The sequence below is a fragment of the Astyanax mexicanus genome, chromosome 3 (genome assembly GCF_023375975.1).
Source record: "Astyanax mexicanus isolate ESR-SI-001 chromosome 3, AstMex3_surface, whole genome shotgun sequence".
NCBI classification, from domain to species: domain Eukaryota; kingdom Metazoa; phylum Chordata; class Actinopteri; order Characiformes; family Acestrorhamphidae; genus Astyanax; species Astyanax mexicanus.
The window spans coordinates 50,196,362-50,208,408 of record NC_064410.1 but is presented as its reverse complement, the minus strand read 5'-3'; positions in this window follow the sequence as shown (position 1 = coordinate 50,208,408).

The window sequence follows — 12,047 nt, the reverse complement described above, 5'->3', positions numbered from 1 at the left end:
AGATAAACAATACCATGCAAATTCCCACGCGCTCGCGAGCACACACGCACACTGTATGGACTGATGAAGAGCACAAGGAAAGCCACAAAACCAAAAAGCACCTGTTAGGTGATGAGTTACACACACACACACACATAAAACTCTCTCACCACACAAACCCATCAGTGCACTCACAACATGCTGTTCTACTTTCTATATGCACTATGAGAAAGTGGTGTCCCCAAGGCACAGAAATGAAGGCCTATACACAGTGTGTTTTTCTTAATAAATCATCGGTTGTTTGGATCAGCAATTTCAGATAAATATATCATACAGCAGATGAACATATAACAGTGATATTTGCGAAGTGAAATGAGGTTTATATGATTTACAGAAAGTGTGCAATAATTCTTTAAACAAAACTTGGCAGGTGCATAAATTTGGGCACCCTTGTTGTTTTATTGATTTGAATAACCCCAGCATTAATTATTGGAACACAAAATCTGTTTGGTAGTTTTACTGACCCTTGACCTACATACAAAGGTAAATCTAATTATGAGAAAAGGTAAAGGTGCCAATTGCAAGTTTTTTCTCCTTTTTGCATCTTTGTTCAACATCATGGTTTAGGGGAAGGATACAAAAAGTGATCTCATAGATTTCAGCTGTCAATTTCCACTGTGAGGAACATAACATCATTACAATTTTGCACTTTATATTGTCTGTTGTATTGTTGCGCCATGGTTCCGGAGGAACGTAATTTTGTTACATTGTGTGTACCTGGAGGAAGCTATAGGAAGTGTTTAGAGGCTGTTATTTCTACAAAAGGAGGCTCTTCTAAATATTATTGTAATTTGGCCAATTTAGATTTTTAGAATTATTGCACACTTTCTGTAATTCCTATAAACTTCACTTCACTTCTCAAGTATCACTGTGTTTGTCTGCTATAAGATATATTTAACTGAAATATCTGATCCAAACAACCAGTGATTTATAAAGGAACATCATGAAAATTATCAGACCAAATTATATGCCCAACATTTTGCATACCACTGTAGCATGAACTCACTGCATTGGAGACGTGGTCTTCACACCTTTAGCTACAGAAAACTCAATGGTTCAGGAAATGGTTGAAACTGAATGCTTTAAACTAGTGTTTCTGCAGACCACCTGCATCTGTGCCGCTTAAACATGATGACTAGGAGCAATGTTTCTGTGTTCCAGTGTTTCTGTTTTCCAAAATGTTTTTTGCTTCTCTCTTACTTCTAAGTATGATTTACCTTTTCTACTGTTATGTTGTTTAAATGTTTTGTACAGCTGCTAAAAAGAAAGTGAACTATTTGTGACTGAATTTCTGCATTGATTACTATAAATTACTATAAAAAAGAAAAGACACTAAATATATAATATAAATAAATCCTAATTATAGACAAGCACAATCTAACTAAACTGCTACACAAAAACAGTGGTACTTTTTCATGTCTTGTATGCAGCGCATTGAGTATCCACATTCACAGTGCAGGCTAGGAAAAGTAAATTAACGACTTCTCCAAGAGACAATTGTCAAAAGGTGTTTCATTTAAGGAGATGGGATTAGAAGTGTGGCTGTGACAATCGCTGCATTTTAAAGTCTAATTATTGATAAATCTGTTCCTCTCAAGAATGATTGGTGAGTGTGGACCAGGCCTTGATGCCAGTAACTTTCAGAAATCATGTTAAAAAGCTGGAAAATGCTACAAAACTTTGCTAAAGTCTTTGTTTCAATAACTACAACAAATTGTCTATAAGTACAGAAAATTTAGTTGCTACTCCCTGTATATGTGGAGGTCTTTGTGCACATAACGGCCTGCCAGAAACTGAAACACATTAGCAAGGTGTAGCTGTTTGGTGGGATAATTGCTGCTCAATGACAAAAGTACAATTGTTTGTGTTATTAAATTATATTATATTAGCAATAACTGACATGACTGGAACTGAACACAGACCACCATGGACAGTTTGGCAGAGTAAGCTGTCTTTGGCGTCACTGAGAACAGACAGTAGCAGGTGTAGCATATCAGTGCAAATCCTCTTATCATCACTATAAGTGCTCTCAGATATCAAAACATCACAGCAATCATCCCGACCACGATAATGTTGCCTGAACATAAGAGACCAAGGGCAAGACCAGGACTAGAGCTGGTATTAAAATACTATACGTGTTTCTATCCTTCTTCCTGGAGATCTTCCTGGAGTACTACAGGTTTTAACCTTTGACTGTATATAAATACTAATCAATAAATAAGACAGTAATTAGTTGAGTCAGAGTTGAATCCTGTCTGTGGGAAGTTGTAGCTCTCCAAGAGAAAAGAAGGAGGCCACTGATGTAACATTTAGCTAATGCAAAGATGTTTCTGTTTTACAGTAGCAAACCAAAGACAGACTCCCCATGTTAGAATAAATGGGTAATACTTTATAATACTGTTCCATAGTTAATAGGTAACTAAGCAGGAACTAAGCAGTAACTAATTAATAGTGCTGCATTAACACCTAAATATTTTCTATTAACTACCAGGGAGTACTGAATAATTACTCAGTAGATAGTACTGAACTAATATTTATAGTAGTTCACTATTAACTCCACAATAATTACTGAGACTTACATATCTCCTGGAGAACTACTTACTAATTATGTCTCCTTTATAATAACTATTCATGAATTACTGCTCAAATCAACATTAACTACTGAAAACTCTTACATGCCACCTGGGGAACTATAGATCTAAATCAGTCTACACAAACAATTATTTGATCAGTGGTGATATTAAAGGCATATTTGAAGCCAGTCACACCATTTGTAGTAGTAGTGACATTAATTACCTTATTATCCTCATTATGTTCCAAATATTAAAAACATATAGGAAAATACTAGTGTATAGTAGTCTGCTTAACCCACATTTTTGAAAGAAAAAAAAAAAACTTTATAACGTAACATTATTGCATAGGAGACATTATGTTCTCCAGAAGGCATCTAAGACTCTAAGACTGACTGTACTCAATTTTGTTTTAATGATCACTGCTTTAATATTAAGCACCAACCTTATAAACATTAATCTTCAGCCTTGCAGTGTCACAGAGACTTTTTAGTGCGCATTATTAGGGTAGTTACGGTAATTCCACAACGCTGGACCGCTAGCCTCTATCAGTGTGTTCATCTGCTGCTGCAGGTTATTCGATCAGAGGTGATATTAAAGTCAGTGACACCACTTAGTGGAGTTATGTGTCATAACTAAGTTTTGGGAGTGAGCCACGCCCTCACTCCTCCCACTTCCATCCCTATTTAAACAGTCACTTCCTCTCTACCTACTCATTGAACAAACCTCGCATGTGGTGTTGCCGACCGCTCCTTACCTGGTACACGATGGTTCTGCACCTGTCTGTCTCCTGCGACCAGCTGCTCCCGTCCACCCTGACTCCCCCACTGCCTCTGCTCCAGGCTGCCTTCCCTGGTAGTGGTTTTATCTTGTCTCGGCTGCTGTGGCTGTCGTCTCCTCTACCTGGTCTGGCGGCTCCCGTATGGTCTCCTCGGCCCTTGGGCGGTCTCTCTTGCCGCGGCTGCTAAACCCTTCCTCCTGCCCCTGCGGGGCCTCCACGCGTTCTCCGCGTTCTCTCTCTCTTTCCGCCATCTCTCCAGCGACGCTGCCGCTGTTTATCCTCTCCTGCTGCCACTGCCGGGCCTCCACGCGACCTCCGCGTCCTCGGCGGTCTCTCTCCCTCTCTCTTCGCCGCTGCTGCTTCCTTCACGAAGCCTCCCCGCGACCCTGTCATCCGCGGCAGTCTCTCTCTCTCTCTCTCTCTCTCTCTCTCTCTCTCTCTCTCTCTCTCTCTCTCTCTCTCTCTCAGCGCTTCCGCTGAACCACTCCTGCTACACTGGCAGGGCTTCCTCGCGTCTTCGCCGGACTCCTCTTCAACCCTTTTCGGCGCTGCACGCGCCCCTCCGGCGGCTCGCTGCACTGCTTGGAGCCGTCTGTTTTGCATTTCCTCCCACTACTGCCTCTCTGGGCGATGCTCGAGCTTCGAGCGTGGTCACGCCTCCTCCCTCTCTTTCTCTCTCTCTCCCGTGCGAGTGCCGGAGTGCCTTTATATCCGAGGACCGGCGGTATTACTGCACATGTGTTTAGCGCCCTTCTCTTTCTCTCTCTTTCTCTTTCTGCCGCTACCGCGGCCCGCTCCGACCTGCGTTTCTTTTCCACCCAACCCGCTGGCCGGGTATGGCTCCGCCTTCCTACAGCCTCACTGGGCCGTTCTTGAGCGTAGCCACGCCTCCTCTCTCTCTCTCTCTCTCTCTGTCGGCGTGCCTTCTTGGATCAGCGGTATTTCTGCAGATGTGTTCAGCGCCCCTCTCTCTCTCTCTCTCTCTCGCTACCGGCGCCCACGCCGGTGCCGCTACCGCGGCCCGCTCTTCCCTTTTTCCCCTTCCGGCCCGTGTTTCTTTTCCGCCCGACCCGCTGGCGGGGTGTGGCTCCGCCTTCCTACAGCCTCACTGGGCCGTTCTAGAGCGTAGCCACGCCTCCTCTCTCTCTCTCTCTCTCTCTGTCGGCGTGCCTTCATGTACATGGATCAGCGGTATTTCTGCATATGAGTTCAGCGCCCCTCTCTCTCTCTCTCTCTCTCTCTCTCTCTCTCTCTCTCTCTCTCTCTCTCAGCATCTTCTTTCTCTCTCTGCCTCTACCGGCGCCCACGCCGTTACCACTGCCGCTGCCGGCGCCCGCCCTTTCCTTTTTCCCCTTCCAGCATGCTTTTCCGCCTGACCCGCTGGCTTGGTGTGGCTCCGCCTCCCTGCAGCCTCACTGGGCGTTACTCGAGCATGGCCACTGTGGTATCCCTGCTGCTGATTTGGCGCCGCCTGCTGGTCGCGTGCTGCTCGGCCCGGAACTGGCGTTCCTTCTAATGCTGACCTCGTTTCGGAATTGAAGACAATTATCCAACGTGGTGTCTATCCTTTGAGCTGGACAGAGTGCGTGGGTCGCATATGCTCCCTGCTTCCATCATAACCCTCCTCACCATGATCGTAATCATTTTCGCCATCATTATAATTATCGTACCATCGTATTCATCTTTGCCATCAGCATCTTCACCCTTGTAGTCGTTGCCTCCATATCTCTGCCACCATCGCTGCTCTGTCTATTGTATTGTGCTATTGTCGTCACCACGATCCTTGGCACCCTCATCATACTCACCTCCATCATCACCATCGCATGGCCATCTTCACCATAGTCGTCATCACCACCATCTTTGCATCACCATCGTAGTCGTCATCTTCGTGGCAGTCTTCACCATCATCACCTCCATCTTTGCCCACATCACCATCATCGCCGCAATCTTCTCGCCGGCATCTTCATCACTTTCACCTGCTTCGCCTGCATCATTGCTTTCGTCATCGCCATGGTCTTGAGCGTGATCTCGCTCTCGTCATTGCCCTCTTTATCGTCATCGTCATCACCACCATCTCCGCCTGCATCGCCTTCATCTCCGCCATAGTCTTCATCACCATTGCCATTGTCTCTGCCTACATCACCGCCTTCATCTCTGTTACCGCCATCTTCTGGCCTGCATATTCGTTGCTTTCACCTTCTTCGCTCTCATCAACGCCATGCTGAGCATCATCTCATCCTCATCGTGGCCATTTTCACCTTAATCGTCTCCGCCTCCTTTGTCTGCATCGCCTTCATCGTCGCTGCCATAGTTTTCGTCGTGGCTATCATTGTCATTGTAGTAGCCATCTTCATCCTCATCATTGCCACACTCTCTGCCTACATCCCACCAGCGCGATCTTCTCACCTACGTCTTCATCTTCCTCGTCTCCATTGCCATCGTCTTGGGCATCACCTTGCCCTCGCTATGGCCATCTTCGCCACCATGGTCATCATCATCGCCCCCATCTCTTCCTGCATCGCCTTCATCTCTGCCACTGTTGTCATGGCCGTCCTCATTGTCTTTGTCTCTGTCATCGCCATCATCGCTGCGATCTTCTCGCCTTCATCTCCATCTTCCTCATCTTCATCGCCATCGTCTTGGGCGTCACCTTGCCCTCGCTTTGGCCACCATGGTCACCATCGCCACCATCTCTGCCTGCATCACCTTCATCATCTCTGCCACAGTTGTCATGGCCATCCTCATTGTCGTCGTCTCTGTCATCGACATCATCATCGCTGCGATCTTCTCGCCTTCGTCTTCTTCATCGCCATCGTCTTGGGCGTCACCTTGCCCTCGCTTTGGCCACCGTGATCACCATCACCACCATCTCTGCCTGCATCACCTTAATCATCTCTGCCACAGTTGTCCTGGCCATCCTCATTGTCGTCGTCTCTGTCTGTCATCGACATCATCGCTGCGATCTTCTCGCCTTCGTCTTCATCTTCGTCGCCATCGTCTTGGGCATCACCTTGCCCTCGCATGGCCATCTTCATCACCATGGTCACCATCGCCACCATCTCTGCCCGCATCACCTTCATCACCTCTGCCTCAGTTTTCAGGGCCAACCTCATTGTCTCCATCTCTGTCTGTCATCGCCATCATCATCGTTGCAATCTTCCCGCCTTCATCTTCATTTTCTTTGCCTTCGCCGCCATCGTCTTGGGCATCATCTTGCCCTCACTTTGGCCATCTTCACCACCATCGGCATCATTGCCACCATCTCTGCCTGTCATCGCCATCATCGCCGCAACTTCATAGCTTGCACCTTCACCGCCCGCATAATCGCCACCATCTGGGACGTAATCTCGCCCTCTTCATTCCAATCTTTCGTTGCCGTTGTAACAATCACCCTCACCGTACTAACCTTTGTCACCGCCACCCTCGTCTTCGCCTCCTTACCCATCTTCGCTACACCAGTCGGTCTGTCCTCCCTGCCCATCCTCCATCATCCCAACACCAGTCCATCTGTCCTCCCTGCCCATCCTCCATCATCCCAACACCAGTCGGTCTGTCCTCCCTGCCCATCCTCCATCATCCCAACGCCATTTCATCTGTCCTCCCTGCCCATCCTCCATCATCCCAACACCAGTCCATCTGTCCTCCCTTCCCATCCTCCATCTTCCCACCGCCATTCCAACTGTCCTCATTCTGTCTGTCCTCCCTACTCTCTTTTGTTTATCTCCTGTTGCTGCCATCTTCCCACCCCGTCTTCCCACCCTGTCTTCCCACTCCATCGCCCCATCTTCCCGCTCCGTCTTCCCTCTCCATCTTCCCACTACCTTGCCTGGTCTTCCCACTCCATCGCCCCGTCTTCCCACTCCATCGCCCCGTCTTCCCACACCGTCTTCCCACTCCATCGCCCCGTCTTCCCACACCATCTTCCCACTCCATCGCCCCCCCCCCCTCACTTCTGTTGGACCATCAGGAGCACCCCTTCTACCTTACCGGGTCGCTCCTGCTGCGCATGCGGGTCGGTGGCTGCTTTTGGGGCCTTTAAACTACATGTACAACACGTGCATCATTCCATTAAGTCGCTCAACACTACCTTTCCACTTCAACCGATTTCTGCCACCAAGGACCTCATTCATTCTTATACTCGAATAGGCTGGCAGCACCTTCAAATACCTTACTTAATTATTCCCTACCTTTCTTTCCTTTGACTTCCACACTGCCTTCCCCTTGCATCGGTTCATCCTCTGGCTTTCTCAAAGACTACAAGGTCGGACTTCCAACACTCAGTTGCTTCTTAAATCCTAGCAGTGGTCGAAAGTTCTGATTTAATTTTTGGGGCTTCGGCTTCACGCTTTACAGCGAAGCTGCCCCGAACTCCATCCCAAATACTCTGAGTTCGCTCCCCCTCTTTCTTCTTCTCTGCCCAATCAAGGGCGTGGGTCAATACTAGCAAATCATATATTAACCTTACTTACCTTAGTATCCTCAATATCTTCTCAATGTTAGACACAGGACTGAAATGTGCAGTAGTCTGTTTAACCCCCATTTTTGTAATGTTCTGTCAGTGTGTTACAGGTGTTTATTCTACAACCCCTGGCAAAAAGTATGGAATCACCAGTCTTGGATGAGCACTCCTTCAGACATTACATTCTGTAAAACAAACTCTGATCAAAAACATGATACAATAATAAGGTCATTCCAAAGTGCAACTTGTTGGCTTTCAGGAACACTCAAAGAAATGAAGAAAAAACATTGTGGAAGTCAGTGAATGTTACTTTTATTGACCAACCACAGGGAAAAAAATATGGAATCACTCAATTCTGAGGAAAAAAGTATGGAATCATGAAAAACAGATGAACAAAAGATGATTCAAAATACATCACTAGTATTTAGTTGAACCACCTTTGGCTTTTATAACGGCTTTCAGTCTCTGAGGCATGGACTTGATGAGTGACAAACAGTATTCTGCATCAATTTGGTGCCAACTCTCTTTGATAGCAGTTGCCAGATCAGCTTTGCAGGTCGGAGCCTTCTTGTGGACCATTTTTTTCCATTTCCACCACAGGTTTTCAATTGGGTTGAGATCTGGACTATTTGCAGGCCATGACATCGACTGAATGTGTCTTTCTCCAAGGAATGCCTTCACTGTTTTTGCCCTATGGCACGATGCATTGTCATCTTGGAAAATTATTTCATTATCTCCAAACATCTGTTCAATTGAAGGGATGAGAAAACTGTCCAAAATGTCAATGTAAACTTGTGCATTGATAGAAGAATTAACCACAGTCATCTCCCCAGTGCCTTTGCCTGACATGCAGCCCCATATCATCAAGGACTGTGGAAATTTGGTTGTTTTCTTCAGGCAGGCCTCTTCATAAATCTCACTGGAACGGCACCAAACAAAAGTTCCAGCATCATCACCTTGTCCAATGCAGATTCTTGACTCATCACTGAAGATAACTTTCATCCAGTCATCCACAGTCCATGATTGCCTCTCCTTAGCCCACTGCAGTCTTGTTCTTTTATGTTTAGGTGTCAATGATGGTTTTCTTTTAGCTTTCCTGTTTTGAAATCCCATTTCCTTTAGGCGATGTCTTACGGTTCGGTCACATACATTGGCTCCAGCTTCTTCCCATTTATGCTTCATCTGTTTAGTTGTACTTTTTCGGTTTTCAAGACAAATGCTTGTCTTGACGCTTTGATGTCTTTCTCGGTCTACCAGTACGCTTGGCTTTAACAACCATTCCATGCTGTTTGTATTTGGTCCATATCTTGGATACAGCTGACTGTGAACAGCCCACATCTTTAGCAACCATGCGTGAAGAGTTACCTTCTTCAAGAAGTTTCACAATCCTCTCTTTTGTTTCAAGAGACATTTCTCTTGTTGGGAGCCATGGTTCTTGCCACTCTAATTCGTCCAGCAGCCCTCTAAGGTGTCATGACTGCAGGTGTTTTTAACTGCAGACTAACGAGCAGATCTAATCTGAGGCAGGTGTCCATTTAGGGAAAGGAAATTGACTAGGTGTGTCTTTATTTTCTACCTTCAATTTGAGTGATTCCATACTTTTTTCCTCAGAATTGAGTGATTCCATATTTTTTTCCCTGTGGTTGGTCAATAAAAGTAACATTCACTGACTTCCACAATGTTTTTTCTTCATTTCTTTGAGTGTTCCTGAAAACCAACAAGTTGCACTTTGGAATGACCTTATTATTGTATCATGTTTTTGATCAGAGTTTGTTTTACAGAATGAAATGTCTGAAGGAGTGCTCATCCAAGACTGGTGATTCCATACTTTTTGCCAGGGGTTGTAAACCTGTGCTCTTCTTCAGTCCTCCTGGAGATGTGCTCAGTAGAAGTGATGGCTCACATACAGCTTTACTGTAGGTTGTGTCCTACATCCATATTCTGGGGGAAATCATGTTTTAATGAATAAATATTTGTGTTAGATAACAGACTAGGCATCCCTGTGTTCTTCATAGATAATTAATTAGGTGTCCCTGTCTTCTTTTTTTAGGGAGTTAACAGCACCACATGGTAACCCATTATTAATGACTGAAGAGTTACTGTGTTCTTCTTTCGGAGTTACGGCAAATCATGTCACAGTATTATAAAGTGAGAAACATGGTAACTAATTACTAATTACTGAAGAGTTACTGTGTTCTTCTTTAGGAGTTACTGCAAATCATACCACAGTATTATAAAGTGAAACACATGGTAAATAATTACTAATAACTAGAGAGTTACTGCAGATCAGAACACAGTATTACAAAGGGAAATATACATTAATAATAATAATAATAATAATAATAATAATAATAACAACACATTTAACCTAGTTAACTAACACACACACATTTAAACTAGCTAACACACACCCATTTAACCGAGCTAACTAACACACATTTCCCCTAGCTAACTAACAAACGCAATTAACCTAACTTAGCTAACTAACACATTTAACATAGCTAACACACACACAATTCCCCTAGCTAACTTAGCTAGCTAACTAACACACATTTAACCTAGCTAACTAACCCACACATAAACTAGTTAAGTAAACTTAGCTAGCAAACAAACACACATAACCTAGCTAACTAACACATATTTAAACTAGCTAACACACACATAACCTAGCTAACTTAGCCAGTTAACTAACACACACATAACCTAGCTAACTTAGCTGGCTTACACACATCCTAAAGCTGGTTAACAACCCACAAAGAGTCCTCCTCTGATCCGGGGGTAAAATAAGCTGGAAAAGATCTCAATATCTTGATTACTAGTTCATTTTCAATCAAATAGAAATATGAAAGCAGCAGTCTCTCTTAATCCTCCTCCAGCAGCAGCAGCAGCACAGCAGAGAATTTACACGAAGGACCAGGAGAGCTGCGTCCGCTGTGAAATTAACGTAATTACCCTAATAGTGCGCAGTTAAAAAAAAAAATTGTGAGACTGCAAAGGCTGAAGATGCACTTTTATAAGGCTGATACCTAATATTAAAGCAATGATTATTAAATTATTACAGTCTTACAGTCATTCTTAGAGTCTTAGATGCCTTCTGGAGAACTTTCATCAATGTCTTCTATGCAATAATATTACGTTATAATGTTTTTTTTTCTTCCAAAAATTGATGGTTAAGCAGCGTAATACACACTAAAGTATTTTACAATATGTTGCTAATATTTGGAAGAAACTGAGGATAATAAGGTAATAAAGGTTACCACTACTACAACTGGTGTCACTTGCTTAATTCAAACATGCCTTCAATTATTAAGCATTTAACTCAAATATGCCTTTAGACTGATTTAGATCTATAGTTCCCCAGGTGGCATGTAAGGGTTTTCAGTAGTTAATGTTGATTTGAGCAGTAATTAATGAATAGTTATTATAAATGAGACATCATTAGTAAGTAGTTCTCTGGGAGATATGTAAGTCTCAGTAATTATTGTGGAGTTAATAGTGAACTACTCTAAATATTAGTTCAGTACTATCTACTGAGTAATTATTCAGTACTCCCTGGTAGTTAATAGAAAATATGTAGGTGTTAATGCAGCACTATTAATTAGTTACTGCTTAGTTCCTGCTTAGTTATCTATTAACTATGGAACAGTATTATAAAGTGTTACCGAATAAATATTACATGGACAGTTGTCCACAAACCTCTGGGTAAGTGGGAAATTATTTATCATAATTACTTTATTAGTAAAAGATTGGCTGCAAACCAAATCAAACAAAAGCAAATAAAATAGTCAAACACAACTTATATACCAAATAGTTTCCCAATTCAACACAAAATGACACTTTTAAATGACTATTGCAGTTTTGAGCTTCTTTATTCCCTTGTGCATCATTAGTGTATAGTAGAACTCTCTTTTGTGATTATGACCTGCAGCAAAAGTAATGCATACCCAGACTGCAGCTTCTGGCAGCGTTCCTGAGGAATCTTAGCTCAGCCCTCATGGGCAGTAGACTCCAGTCCACTAATATTTCAGGCTTTGCGTGCTGCCAGAATAGAGAAATCACTTGATATGTTACTGCGTTGGTCGAGCCATTCAACCATCCTGTTGTGTTTTTCTATTCAGAATTGACTCAACAGTTCTAGCTGATTTTAAATCCATAATAAAGCATATCTTATCACCTAATATTGTAATAGATCTTAAAG